Consider the following 16,686-nt stretch of genomic DNA (forward strand, 5'->3'; position numbering starts at 1 on the left):
CTTGTGCTAGACTGCAAAGGCCAACCGAACCATTCTGAAGGACCATGTGCACTCATGGTTCAAACATTGTATCCTGAGGGCGGTGCCATGTACTGTACAGGATGATAATGCACAAATACACACAGTTAGACTGGTGACAGAGTGGTTTGATGACCATAAAAGTGAAGTTGAACATCTCCCATGGCCTGCACAGGGGGGGATGGGGGGGTGGGGGGTTGGGGGGTTGGGGGGGTGGGTTGTCAGGCCAAAGAGTCAGGCTTGCTTGTATTTTTAATGAGGAATAGTTCTCCAGGATTCCTGTCTCATTTTCCGTCCAGTCGCTGTACCTAAGCGGTTTCTGAAGAATGATTTTTTTGTTTAAACCACACAGTGACGTATGAATCATTCAAGCATTAACAACCCATCTAACTTAAGGCATGAACCAGTGAGAAACTGGTGCAGATGATAACAGATGATCCGGCCAGTGATTTATATACTGGTGATGCTAAATGCTGAGTGGTTGAAACAGACGAGAGGGGAAATGAGGTTGCTGCAGAGATTGCATTCTAATTTAGCATGAAAGCACAGCCCAACTACAGTACTTTGCAGTGCTCATGATTCCTTCTACAGTCAGGTAAGCTAGTTATGCTTACACAAAACCATGTATGTAAAATTAAAAATCAAATACTTCAAGATATGTAATACTCGATAATCACAGCAGAGGTGTAAAACGGTACCATCACAAATTGGATTATTTTGGTGTAACCGCCCAGGCTAATGACAGCAGTGTGCAATTTATTAACGAACATGGGTAAGACTGTATGATGTAAAATTTGCAATAAGTAAGATATTTTAATACATATATTGTTGTCACAATAACCAAACATTACCTTTATCTATCTATCTATCTATCTATCTATCTATCTATCTATCTATCTATCTATATCCATACATCACCACATCAATGATTATTTGCTGTATTTCCTTTGTTAAACATGATTCTTTTTATTTTACTATTATTAGCGTATTATAGTATTAGCATCCCCCATACCAGTGCCTGTGTACTGTATGATCACATTCATATAATCCTATTAATCTTGGGTACGAGGCAAGTTCACCGTGGAGGGGGTGTCAATCCATTGCCTGAGCATATTGCTACAAGCACACTTCAGGGCCCCTAAACCACTTGAAGATAAATGTCATGTAAACTGACTTTAAAGGTGATTATGTGAGGATTCAATAAGAAATCAAAACCGCTCTCTAATTTGTGGTAAAACAAAATATACTGCACATAGCTATGTGGTTATGGCATCATGACATTGTCATAAATAATCGTCATTATAAATCTGTCAGTAGTCAGAAAAGACTTTCTTAATGTTTTGTAATAAATAGTTTGTGTGTGATGTCAAAAAAACAATATGAACACTTATTATAGAGTTAAGAGGTTGTGTTAAACCGATAATGCACCTAAGATGTACATGACTACAATGCACTCACATCTCATAAACACTGCATAAAAAAGTATTACTTTTTTATAGTAACAGCATTACTCTGTTATTATGGCTTTCCTGTAAGCCACTGTAGATCAAAACATATCCCCATTACCTCTAAGGTAATTACTGCAGACTTTTATTATGTATTACACAAAAAATAAAACATACAATTAAAAGAGGGGGTGCTAACTTTTACACATGACTGTAGATACTATTTTATTTTCTTTCAGTGATTGGCATTGCTCCAGTATTACATTTACGTCAGGAAGTCCTGTACTGTAATGTCATGTGCGTTTTGCCTTGTTGGAGAAAAGGCAGGTTATACAGGCTAATTACTCCATGCCCTTTAAAAAGGGGGTCATGGTCATTTCATACTGTGGGACACAGACTCACACGTCGCTGCGCTGTCATTTCTAACTGCGCGAAGCATTTTTGCGAACTGAAGCAGGGTGTGTTTTCTCACCCCTTTTATTTGCCACTGCGTCAGGGAGGGTGTTATGATTGTACTGGAAGGACTGACGGCCTGTGACGGCTCCTGGGCATGTGGTCCACTTTACCTCACATATGATGTGTTTCCCTGACAAAAGGATAAGCTTCTGTTTAAAACTGATACGATCTTAATAAATATAATACTATGATATAATATAATTCATTTAATAAATCAGAAGTTTATGCCGCTTCATCAGGAAAACTGCAGAAACCAGAATTAGAATCAGGTTTATTTGCCAAGTACAGTATGTACCACACACACCAGAAATCTGATTCCAGCTGTTGGTGACTTTTAAGCAATACAGACAAAATACAATGTATATATTATTTATAATAACAATATGTATACATATCAACAATATATATAAAGTGTGAGTGTATATGCCAGACATCCCACCCTGCCAAACCTCATGTCAGGGATATGTAGTCAGATAAAGAGGTTAAATATAAATACCTGTTTACTAAGATGAGTGATAGGATTACTCACTACAAAGAGGGACAAGTCAAAATTTAGATTTTAATAAGCATTGACTTCAGTGGTAGGTTTCTCGCCTGCCATGTGGAAGGCCTGGGTTCGATTCCCAGCCAGTGCCCAAACCTCAGCCACTGGATGCAGTGCCGGTCCCAAGCCAGGATAAAATGTGAGGGCTGTGTCAGGAAGGCCGTCCGTCATAAAACCTGTGCCGAGTTGTTGTACGGATCGGTTGGCGAGCCCTTAACAGGAGCAGCCGAAAGACTAACAATATACAGTATACTGTATGGGTTGCTGGCTTCAGGGAGCTGTTATCAGCCTCTGGAAGGGGTATGATGTCTGGCATGGATGGATGGATGGATGGATGGATAGATAGATAGATAGATAGATGGATGGATGGATGGATGGATGGATGGATGGATGGATGGATGGATGGATAGATAGATAGATAGATAGATAGATAGATAGATAGATAGATAAAAATATATAATTAAGCAATATCACATGGGAGGAAGTGCTGATGTACTGATATCAGCACGGCTGTGATGCGGTCAGAGACATGAGGGCCGTAGCTCTAAAGTTCTAAAGCTCTTACAGCCGTGTTGTTATTCAGTACAACAAAACAACCTTAAGTGTGATTATGCTTTTATTCAACAGTCCCAAAAGAAACATTCATTATCAATAGATGATCATTACGATTGCTTATTTAACCAGTAACTCTTAACGACTGGCACAATAACTTATTACCCGCGCCTGGCAGAGCTGGCGGCCGACAGCTAGTGACCGACAGTATAATTAACCGGAGTGTAAATAGTTTTAAATTATTACTGGTACGATGCAGCCAAAGGGTTAAACCTCTTATGCTTATGCTTTATATCATCACCCTTGCAATGCCTCTCGTCCAGTCATATTGCTCGGTCAGAATGAACTCTGATATACTGTAATATTAGATATAAAGTGAATATATGCCTGTATACTTTATTCAACAATTTGAAAATGCTAAAAAGCATCAGTGCAGTGCTGCAATACTTTCTCTGAAGTAACACTGGAGTATTATAGCATTGCACTAACATTAGTGTATAGCATACTCTCTACTACAGAACTGATGTATAGCCCTTTCTATTTCCATAAGTAAGATTTTTCCCCTCCGTACATCCCGGTTAGCTGCTTTGCATCTGTTTATTATCTTGTACTGAGTTGTGCATTTTGCAATGACACTTTGCAAAACATTTTGCATTACACACTGTCAGGTGCGTTACACGCTTTAGGAGTCCCTTCTGTAACGTCACATCAAGGCCTCAGAGAGCGCTGTTTTCTTCTACTGTACATTTAAAGTATATGACAACAATGACAGTAAAGCTCTTAAATCTCCACCTTTTTTTTCCTTTCCCTGTCTGTTTTCTACTTCCTGCGTTTCCACAGTGTGGTCCAATATGAAGCGATAAAGCCTACACAGGGGGGCTATGAATCGAGAGTGCCTGTGACAGCTATTCGCAGGAATGTTCCGAACTGAAGTGTTGAAAAATAATTACTTCAGACCGCTTTCTGTCAGGAGGCCGTCCTCTGGACACCGGAGATTCTTCCCAGTGTTTTTACAATCCCAAAAATGGCAGCTCACAACCAACACACTTCAGTTCAGCCTGGTCAGGTTCAAGTTGAAATGATGTTATATGGAGCGTTGATTAACAGTAAGCTGGACACGTGGAACAATATGGCAGAGGTAACATCGTAGCAGCCACTGTAGTTGTTGTTGTTGTTGTTGTTGTTGTTTTTCCCTTCACCTGCTTTCGATCTCCCCTGAAGACTCTTTCTGATTACTCTTTGTAGCTGTCCCCTGTTATTAGTGTTTTGTGTCACTAGTCCGTGCATGTTATAGCCTTTTATTTGTATGTGTGATTGCATGTCGAGGTTGCAAGCTGTTCCCCTGTTTCCCCAAGCTCTCATACATCCTAGTTTCTCATTTCCTACCGTCGCCTGATTTTGACCTCTGCCTGCCTGTATGAGATATGAAAACAGATCCACTTCAAACGAACACGTCTTCCTGTGTTCCAACCCCGGTTGACTTGGATGAACCTCAGTAAAGAGTCTGAGCAGGTACAGCCTGACTGGTTGGCGCAGTTTAATTCGAACAGATGTTAAGCATACATTAGAAGTCTTCTTCTGTTTGTGTGTGAGTGTGTGTGTGTGTGTGTGTGTGTGTGTGGGTGCAGGTTGGCACTGGCGAGATGGAGAGCCCCTCTGGTTTAAATGTGCTCTGACATTTCCTTAGTGCTCTTTCTTGCTCTATCTCTCTCCCTCTCTCTCCCTCTCTGTCCATCCACTGCTTTAGTGGCTGTGCGCTTCATAAATAAATGACCTCTCAGCCGAAAGCGCTCCAGCTCTATCTGCTGGTTCAGGAGTCTCTCTCCGAAAGGTCAGCAGCCGGGGGACCCGTGTGCGTCTAAGAAACAAATTAAGCGAGAGAGATGAATGCAAAGCAAAGCGCCCATGTTTATTGATGGCCACCATTTAGAGTCCCCGTGTGTAGTCTCATTTTTCAGCTGCTGCATTTTTTTTTTTTTTTTGAAAATGAATTCGGGAACAGGAACGTTTCTCATTGAGGTGGTGATATTCACATGCGTCTCTGCTCAGAGCATGTCACAAATCACAGCAGATTTATGTATAATATATATAAATAATAATAAATAACAGATAAATCATAATAAATCATACCTTTTTCTGCCCAATTCTGTCTGAGGGATGCATTTTATGTTATATTAAGGTTGATACAGGATCCATTTATATACAGTGATATTATTCATTTAGATACAGATGTAAATATTCAGATAAGTATAGATAAAAATTATATATATAATTCTTATTATTGGATATACAGTACTAAAGATATACTATATTATTTTTTACTATTTACTGTGTGTGTGTGTGTGTGTGTGTGTGTGTGCGTGCGTGCGTGCGTGTGTGTGCATGGAAATGTTTTAAAGAAGGCCATACCTCTGTAAATGATTATCCCGTCTAAGCTGGCACGGATTCCGGTGCTGTCATTCCCATGAACATTCAGTGAGTGGAACGCCTCATCCTGGAAAATCAACAGACAACCAGATCCTGTGCGGGAACTGTACACACAATCATTCAGAAGCACCACTTGCACATTTCAGAAACTTGTCTGGGAGTTATTGATTGAGACATTCCCTGGTGCAGTCCAGTCCAGGCCATTTGCACATGTTTGGGCTGTTAAAGGTGTTCCTGGGAGGCCAGTGTTTCAGACGTGAAGCAGGAAGTCTTGTTGTGGCTGAGAAACTTTTTCTACCTTATAGTATCTAAGCTCTAGTCAAACACTGGGATAAGAGCATTAGTGTAGCAGGAGATTATATAAAGGAATAAAGAGGTTTTACTCATAACTGTGTTCTGTTATTCTGCACAATCAAAAGTCCTGGTTTGACTTGAACACTGCTGATATTATACTGTATGTACTATACTTGAAGCTGCAGTGAATTATTAGAAGTTATAACAAAACCTAAATATTTCATTAGCAGTGGTTTCAACAGAAATATCTGTTGTCAATATGAAGTTCTATATAAATGTAGTTTTTATAGCAGAATATTAGTTTTACATATTAGCCAAGTTAGGATCTTTGTACAGTACTATCCAATATAACAATATACATTAAAACATATAGAAACCATAAAACTGAATTTATATTTATGATTATTAATCCAGTATTATAATTATAATAGTATAATAATTAATAGTATATTAATATACCATTTCATAAATATCATATTTACACTTTGGTAGAAATAAGATGTTCAAATGTACTAAAAGTATAGTACTTTATATGAAATATTTATTGAACTCTAATATTAAAGGATAAAACAACCGCCAGTGTCTAGATCATTTGATTGTTTGTGCTGTTGCAGTGCAATCGGCTGAACAGTTATCCGCATCGCAACGACCAGGAGTACAGGTGTTCCTATTACACTGGCTAATATGTTAAACTAATATTCTACATTCTAATCTTAAGGATAAAACTGTTATATGAAGCACAATGTACATTTACTACGTCTTCTGAATGCAGATTTTACATTATGATCCAAACAGAAATTCAACACATATTATTATTATCATTATTATTATTATTATTATTATTATTATTATTATGGGTTATTATGGTTATTATTAACTCCATAATGCACCACTAAATATATGTCCGTACTGTATATTATCAGCACATCATGTACACTATATAAAGCATGTCTAATAAAACATATCTCAGGCAGTACACTGCACAGAGCCTGCTGCTTACCGAAGCGTGTGTCCCTGAAGGGTCGAGGTGAAGAGTAGAGGACAGGAATTAAGGCAGGATAAATGAGGCTCTATTTCCTTATGGTGAAACTGGGTTTATAAGGTTCAAGAGCCTCTCAAGACACCACGACACTGGCATTTTGTAGTGCCCTTTGAATGTGTGGGTGCTGCGTGTGTGCAGTCATTTGGCTTTTTTTTTAAGCAGGTGATGTGTTTGGCCAAAAATTAACTTTGCATAGTAATTCAAGCCAAGACATGTTTAGGTGTTTGCATAGTCTTTACTTATTTTCAAGATATATTAAGCTAACAATTAAGAGTAGCTTATAGATACCAGTTTAAACTGACCATCATGGCTGAACTCACCACAAAAACTTTGTTGCTGGATGTTTGGTTCAGCACTGTCATAGATACTTGGTTCAATTAAACTGCAGACATAGACATTACATATTCTTATAAATTTGACTGTTAATATCATGTGATTATCATGTCTGTAATTTCAGACTCAGTCTTTAGGCAATAAACAATAGCTGATAAATCTTTAGCTCTAAGAATTTTTTTCTCTCTTCAGTATATATAAGACTGCGATATACTGTGCTGTACAAAAGTACTGTAATTCAATTATGTACATTACATTTAAGACACTGGAATTTTTTTTTTTTGCTTTTTAGTCTGCAAAGTGCCTAAAGATACTATTAAAAATTATTTGTTTATGTCACAGCCCCAGCAGCAACCTCATTTTCCCTCTCGTCTGTTCCAAAACCACTCAGTCTTCAGCATCACTAGTATAATAACCACCGGCCTGGTCATCTGTCGTTACCTGCACCTGTTTTTCACCGGTTCATGCCTTAAGTTAGATGTTTTTTTTATGCTTTAATAATTTATAGGTCCCTGTGTGGCTTAACAAAAATCATACCTCTGAAACTGCTCAGGTACAGGGACTGAGGGGACTGAGAGTCAAAAACTTGTCAAAGTCCTTTAGGAAGCCAGCAAGAGTGCAGAAAGTCTTACTCTTTGGAAGCAAAATTTGAAGAAATGAAGGGTGACTGAAGACCAACTGTACTATACAAAAACCACAGATGCATGGTTGTGTGAGACAATGAACAACTTGATATGTATTGTGGATATGTTGTCTGTGGAATCATTTCACAAGATCCTCTTGCACAACTAAGCAAACAAACTTTGCATTTCGGAGAAATGTATATATATATATATATATATATATATATATATATATATATATATATATATATATATACATATATATATATTTTTTTATTATTATTATTATTGTTGTTTTATTTTTTTATTGAATCTTTCATAATTCCTGGCTTCCTGTCATGATTTTGAGGTTGGGGTAGGCCTGCAGGTGTTAAACACTGGTCTCAAATGTGTTCTGGTCAAGTACAGTACAAACAGCACAATTTTGTTACCTAGATAGCCTGCTATAATAATAACATCATATGAATATAAACACAAAAAAAACCTTTAATACTAGCATTGTATGCCTGTATGAATGCATGAATATACATACATATACACACGGCTTTAAATTAGACTTTCTGAAAAGTAAAGTTTGCCTAAAGGGAAAAGGAAATGCATAATTGTGGTGTGTTTATATCATAAATGTATTCGTTAAGTATCCCTATCTCCAGGAGCTCAACTTCCTGTTTGTCAGCTTGCCTTCGCCACCCACAGCCCCATAATAAATTCTTCTGATCTTTTATGCAGCTTTTCCTGCAAGAGATGCATTTGGGGCAGATTTCCGCACGTCTCCGAGTGTCACTAATGCTTTTCATGTTGTTTAAACCCTAGCACACTTTTGAAATGAAGAAAATTGTGCCAAATTTTTTTTAAATAAATTTAAATCTGTTGATGTGGGTGTTCTAGGTTTGGGCATTCCTTCGGATTTGCCTAAAGCCTCTTTGTGTCGCGGACTATTGTTTATGCCATGCAAAGTGAGCACCTTGTGAAAACACTGCCTGGAGACCATATAAACAAGTTGAGCTCTTTGAAACGCAAATACAGAACACTTTGGAAGAACGCTTTGGGTAACAGTGTCTTGCTGATCAAAGGTCCGGGTTCAGGCTGTGTGTGTGTGTATATATATATATATATATATATATATATATATATATATATATATATATATATACATATTGTATACTGTCGCCATCCCCTTTATTAGAAACACCTATATACACGCTTATCCAATCAGCTAATCATGTGACAGCAGTGCAATTTAATAAATCAGAAATGTACAGGCTGAGATCTTTAGTAAATGTTATATTTAGAATCAGCATGAGGAAGAAATGTCTTCTCTGTGACTTTGACCATAGTATAGTTGTTGGTGCCAGATGGGCTGGCTTGAGTATTTCAGAAACTGCAGATCCCTTGGGATTTACACACACAACAGTCTCTAGAGTTTACACAGAAATTATACAAAATTGTCCAGTGAGGCCTGGAGCAAGCTGGCAGGTCTGAGACTGGTCTGAGCTGACAGGCTGGCTATGGCAACTCAAATAACCATGAAACTGAATGACCAAAACTGGATAATGAGTTTTCAATCCTCACCTGTCTAGTTTTGCTGTCTGTTTTGTGTCTGTGACCACTGTATCTTCTATCTTCAGATTCATGTTTGTAGCTAGCAGTAGTGGAACCTGATGTGCTTTTCTGCTCACCACAGTTGTCATGTTTCTTTTTTCTTCTTCTTCTTCTTCTTCTTCTTCTTCGCATTACCGTAGCCTCCTGTCAGATCTGGTCATTCAAGTCAACTTTAGTGGCATGAATATGAAAGGCTGCATTATTGCCAAAGTAGGCAAAAAAATCAACAGATACTAACAGTCTTAACATTATCTGTGCTTATACAACAGACACACATACACTCGTCAAAGTTAGAGAAATCAAATAGATAGATAGATCTCATCAACAAGAGATTATATACAAAGAAATGCTGCTGACTGGATTTATTTTGTTTGTTATTGTTTGTTTGTTGCTTGCACCTTTTTTTGTAAAATCTAGAGGTTGTTTTGTGTGAAAATCCTACGAGATCAGCAGCTTCAAAAATATTCAAACCAGAACATCTAGCACCAACAACCATGTCATAGCAGCAGCTTCTCTACTAATCCAGGTGTTATATGTAGATGTAGGTCTTATACTGTATGTCTGAAAATGTAGCTGTGATCTGTGTTTATTAATCACCAGACTGCAGGGTAAGACTGTAGAGGGCCAAGAATAGAACCATGTGGTACACCCTGATAAAAAGTAACTGTTTATGATTTGAGACTAGCACTGTCTGTTAGGTAAGAACTGAGTTACATTCAAGCAGTACTGCAGATACAGTACATGAGTAACATAAGTCATTAATCGGAAGTTAAACCTTGCGATGAACAGAATCAAACACAACTGGAAGATAGAAAAGTAATGGGTTGTAGCAAGCCAAGAGTTAGCAGCAGAAAGGAGGCATTTAGTACTTTGCCATGGGTGCATTCAGTACCATCATGGGAATAAAAGGCAGATTGGAAAGGCCAAAGTAAAGGAGAAATGAGATGCAACGACAGAGAAAAACAATAGGATTTATCATTATTTACTATAAGATCAAAGTTCTGTAAGATCAAAATGTCTAAGAGTTTTTTTAAACTACAGTATTAATTACTCCTACTACTAGTAACAACAACAATAACTATTATTATTATTGTTGTTGTTGTTGTTGTTAATTACTTATTATTATTATTATTATTATTATTATTAATAATAATAATAATAATAATAATAATAATAATAATATCTGTGATCATTAATTCAAAGTCTTAAGCTTTTGCCAGAGGTTTGTGTCTACTGGAAGCTGGTTTTAGGGTAAAACAACAGCGACCTCTAATGGCTCTCTCTCTCTCTCTCTCTCTCTCTCTCTCTCTCTCTTTAAAACACACTCACTTCATGTCGGTTATCAGCACTGATTTTTTCCTTAAAAAATATATATTTCTTTTTTTTCCTCTCTCTCTCTCTCTCTCTCTCTCTCTCTCACACACACACACACACACAACCATAAACAGTATGAAATGCTTATTAAGGCTGTATGTAACATAAATAAATAGATAAATACAATTTTAAATACTTAATCCCAAAATGTACCAAAAGTTAGATTTACGCTAAGGTAAATTGCTATAATTTTATAAATTATATGATGAGAATAAAATTTGAAATTTACAAAGAAAATATGAAACTATAGTACAGGGAACAATTGTGTCGTAAATATTATTTATGATTAATTATTGTTGTTATTATTTTTTTTTTTTCTGCAGAGGCTACACGTGTCAGATGAGGGTGTATGGTGCGAGCACTTTGTGATTGAGGGATTTCGGTCCCCTGTTGATAAACAGTGTATTTCCGTAATCAGCCAATTAATAGATGATTAATTAACAGATCAACCAATTAATACTTTAAACAGATAAGGACAAGTTTTCCATTACTTCACATTTAACATTTTACATTACTATACTACAGTTTATACTACAGTTTGTCTCACCAATAAGACCCATTAAATGTGAAATAAATCTTATTATAGGTAACAGACTTCCACAACAAGCAAACAAAAAACACATTTATTCTTGTTTGTTATGGCTGCTCTTACCTCTGTAGTCTGCTTTCCCAGAGTATTTAGGTCAATAGGTGTGTATCTGTTGTCTCGTGGGACATGAATAAGAGCGGACAGAGCCCAGGAAGGGGTGGACATCCTCCCTGCGGTCAGCACTCGCCTGCTTCTTTTAGCCAAAGTGACATTATGGGGACAAAGCAGCGTCCAGCCGCGTTACACTCACACCACAGAGACCAAACACTAGCTATGACATAACTGCAGGACATGAGAAAACTGCAAACATGTAAGTGCTGAAGGAAATGCTGAGATGGACAAGTCAAACCAAGGTACAGGCCAAGAGCAAACTCAGACTTAATGCACTTTCTAATTACAATTGTTTTCTGTTATAGTTTATTCTCAGAACCAAAACTACTGTACACATACATTCATAATAGTAAAATTATTCTTCTTATTATGATGAGAATCATGTACAGTAATTGTTAAATCAAATATATATATATATAAATAAATGAAAACATTTTCAACAATAAGTTATCTGTGCAACACAAAAGGCTGTCTGTGTGAGACGGGATGCGATCCTGTCCTTGATAATGAATACAAGGCACACACTACAGGTTAATGCAGAGCTTTTCACACTGTCTCGGATGAAACAGCATGAGTCACGTAATAATATCCACAGATGTAATTGTAAATCCACAGATGTTATTTATTCCTAACTGAAGGTGGTGACTCTACATCATCAACAACACCTGGTGTCTGAAAAGTTGAATTTAGTCCATGTCATGTCAAACACATGCTGGGTCTATTGCAGAGTTTAAAGAAAACATTCCCGGTAACCTGTCATGTGTCCATACTGTTAGTTAGTTTTCCAGAGGCAAAGTACATTAATATCTAGCTTTATTTCACTGTTTTAACCCAGTGAAGCTGAAAGAACTGCATAAGGACTGTCCTGAGTTTAAAGACCCCCGGGGGATTTTTGATTTGGTGTTTCTGGTGCACAATCTATGGCACCTGGACACACTGAAACTTAATCTAGAAGGTAAAATTTAAGATCCTGCTAATATTTAACAAACTCAGCCTGTACAAGACATCTAAAGAGTGATAGGTGACAAATCTTTCTTCGGTTTTGAACACAGTAACATCAAGACCCTTAAATATTTCATACTATACATTACTTACTGCAAATCCACACCAGAGTCTTTTGGACAGACTCTACAAATAATAAGGTCATAAATTATGATGCTTGCTAACACCTTTACTACTGAATCAGACTTTTGTTTTTGTTAAAAAATCACTTTTAGCAGATCAATCTACATGTCAACAAGAGATCATTGAATTTTCTAAAGATAAGAGACTTAACCCTGTTTTGCAGAAAGGAACCTTGATGGAGAAGCATGCCAATGCGAAACAAGCAGCACTAAGACTACTATCAATCTTAGGGTCAGGCTGTGTTTGTAAATCATTTTTATCAATGCTGAGGCATGTGGAATTTAAAACACCGCACTGTTCCTACCAACATGGATGTGAAAAGACCTGGGCTACAAGTAACCATATAAAAAACAAGCCAGATTTAACGGAACAGAAGGCGTGCCAGAAATCCCACAGGGTCAAAATTACTGGGTAATGAATAGGGGTTGAACTCATGCAAACTGTCTTCTGTCATCCTACACAGCAATGTAGTACTTTTCCTCTCTCCACATGCCTGACTGATTTGCCAGCTTATAGACTCATGCAAATGTGGGCTATAATCTTTTTTTTTTTTTTTTTTTTTAAGTAATAGCCATAATATAACGTGATTGTGTTTCTTTATACTGAGAAACATATGCACAAAAAGTCTGTAGGATTATTATTATTGTTTTTCACTCACTCACTCATCATCTATACTGCTCTATCCCAGGAGACTGGGTGCCAATCCATCGCAGACACACTCATACGCTCATTCACACTCTAGGAACATACAGGGAGAACATACAGTACAAACTTCATGCACACAGACCAGAGGCAGGAATCGAACCCAGACCCTAAGGGAGCAAGTGCTAACCACCACGCCACCATGCTGCCTTATTATTATTATTATTGTTATTATTATCATAATATCAGGCTATCGTGTGTAGTGATATCCGTTATTATTTACTTCGCTTCATTGCTTTCATGAAGAAGGCAGTGACTGCATCCCTAATCACTACACAAGCAAATCCACGCAATCAATAAAATCATGCAATCAAAATTCTAATTAAATGCTCACTGAGACTTAATAGCCTGCTCAAAGTACAAAGCTCTAATGCACCTTAATTGCAGATGAACAGGTTACTATGATGATATTCAGTGACCCCAAAAATGTATTTGGATTTAAGCCACACATACAATTTTATTAATATTTTTATTAAAATGAAGCATTCATTTTAATGAACATCGCACAGAACAAATGTTAAGTGTTAACTGAAAAATGTAAAATAACAAGTACTGTATATTGTTCAAAATGATAGAAAAAGTATCACACATGTAAACCTATTCAGGTTGTTACAGTTAACATGATGTGCTAAACACTCAGCTTGGCACATGTGTATGAAATTAAGGCTACAGTAACTGACGATATACATCCACTATAAAGTTCCTTGCAAACAGCTGGTTAAAAGTAGTGATAAAGGGTGACTAAACAGAGGGAAGTAAATATACACAAGCAGTCTAGTACCAACTGTTTGCTTAAACCATGCCAGCATTCCCCCAATCATCAAAAGAAAATTCAAAAAAGGTTTTAAAGATGCAGAACATTTCAAATGATTCAAATCAAATGACATACGTGCACAACTGTACAAGAGGCGTTCAAGTCAAACCAGGACTTTTGATGTCAAATGTCAGGTGTTTAGGAGCTCCTTCATTCAATTCAATTGAATTTTCTTTGAACAGCCCTTTTAACAATTGACATTGTTGCGAAGCAGCTTTACATAATCAAAATAATTATTTAAGTTTGTATGACATGTGAATGTGTTCGAATTAAAATGATAAGGTTGTCCCTGATGAGAAAGCCGAGGACGATGACGACAGTGGCAAGGAAAAACTCCCTGAGATGGTAATAGGAAGAAACCTTGAGAGGAGCCAGACTCAACAAGGAACCCATCCTCATTTGGGTGAAAACGGACAGCAGGAATTGATCTGCATCATACAGGAGATGTGTTCAAGTTAATATGGATTCCATTTCGTTGTTGGAGGCTCAGGTAGACTATCACTCCAGTCCTGAACTATCGAGCGACTGCGGTCATGACTCCTCGGCGAACAGCTGTTAACATCAGCCGGGTCCAGGACTGTCTTTGTGGAAAAGTGGCACCGTCCCCAGTCACCACACGCATCCCAGGCAGACCACACGGGGCATCCATGCGACGAGATCTCCAGCCAGAACGAGTCAGACAGGTCCAGGGGGCAGAGGGGTTCTGGATCACTGGCAGCTCAGGAGTGACATGTATGTATAGCTCCACAGAGAGACAGGTAAAGGGAAAAAGAGAGAGAAAGAGAGAGAGGAGAAGAGAGAGAAGACGAAAGAGCAGAAGGGAGGGAGAGATGGCGGTTAGGTATGGTCACTGTCACACAATGTATCGAGTAAGTGTATATTTAGTGCAGAGAGCAAGCAGGGACACTGAGACTGTGCCCGAGTCCCGAACACTATTTGGAAGGCTATTCCATAAATTTGGGGCTTTGTGAAAAAAAAAAAAAGAAGCTCTGCCCCCAGCTGTAGTTTTCATAATACCTGGTACTGGTGAGGACTCTCCCTGCTGCATTCTGGACTAACTGAAGCTTGTTTATGCACCTAGTTGAAGAAACAGACGGCAGTCTTTCACTCTTACACTTAATGGAATTTCATGGAATTTGATGCCATTTAAAGTTACAGTGTGATCGAAAAGCTTGCTTCTAGCTGCTTGTGGTCCTATGACTAGAACTTCTGTCTTATCAGGATTAAGCAGAAAGAAATCAATTAACATCCAATCTCTTTATGTCCTGCACACATTGCTCAACTTTAGGAAGCTGTTTTTTCTCATCTGGTTTTGCTGAGACGTATAACTGTGTGTCATCTGCATAACAATGAAAACTAATACCATTGTTCCACCAATACCCTGTGGAACACCAAACTCCACTTGAGAACATGCAGAATAGTCACCATTTAGATCTATGAACTGATAACGGTCAGGCAAATAGGATCTGAACCAGAAGAGGGCTGATTCCTTAATTACTACTACATTTTCTAATCTGTGAAGGAGAATGCTATAATCAATGGTGTCAAAAGCTGCTCTGAGGTCGAGTAAAACAAGTATAGTGACGCATTAGAGAGCTTTAATGCCCCAAACATGTGGAAATAGTTTGGGGTGAGGTCAGGACTGTACGTGGGGTGTGGCAACAATTCCCAGTCAAGCTCCTGTAATGTGCAACTGGTGTTCATAAATGATTGTTTGTACAGTTCCCACAGACAGATGCATCTCCTCCGCAAGTTATATGTTGATTGTTAAGCATCAGGCGTTGCACTCAATGTACTGTATGTTCACTGAACAACTGCAGTGGGCTCTGATCCACCTCTGCTGGGATCATTCATGGACGTACGGCCCTCTTTAATACATTTGCACCATTTAAATATTTTACTGAGGCTAAGAGACTCATCACCGTACTGTGCTTAAAGTCTTCTGTAAATGTTGTTCAGTTTTACGCCTTCATTCACAAGCCAAGGTTTATCTCGAACCGCCATGTCAGTAAAATGTATAAAAAAAGAGAACGGATATCAGTAAGAATTACTGATGCAACCCAATGCACGAACTGCTTAAAATAGGATCGATAGACACAGGTACAAAGTGAGAATAATGCAACAGAAACCATTCATTAAAAATTAGAATGCATGGGAGAAATCTGAAAAAGAATTATATTTTCTGTATAAAAATTATACAGAAGTACAGGGGCTACAGTGGTGCATTCATTTAGGTCCCTCACCTAAAGCTAATAAAGGTTGGAGAAGAACGAGGGAAGTCCAAGTCTAACCTCTTAAAGGGTATCATTACAGTGACAAGGATTTTATAATATACTAATATATTCTCCAAAAGCAAAATCAGTCTAACGCAGTCAACAGCCCACTTGACTCTTTCACACACGGAATAAATGCAGTTAACCCAGTGCAACTTGGAAAAGCAGCCCCAGAACACCAGAAGCCATGGACCATCAGACAGCGTCTAGTTCTCCAGGCCAAAAGTACAAATCCAAGTAAAGATTAGTTTCTCTAACACTGACTATATTGTTTATGTCTGTGAGCAGCTTTAAGTACACTCCTTCACTCACTCAGTTGATCAATGCCAAGCAAGTAAAAGATTTTCCTCTGTAACATTTAA

The sequence above is a fragment of the Clarias gariepinus genome, chromosome 6, assembly GCF_024256425.1.
Source record: "Clarias gariepinus isolate MV-2021 ecotype Netherlands chromosome 6, CGAR_prim_01v2, whole genome shotgun sequence".
NCBI classification, from domain to species: domain Eukaryota; kingdom Metazoa; phylum Chordata; class Actinopteri; order Siluriformes; family Clariidae; genus Clarias; species Clarias gariepinus.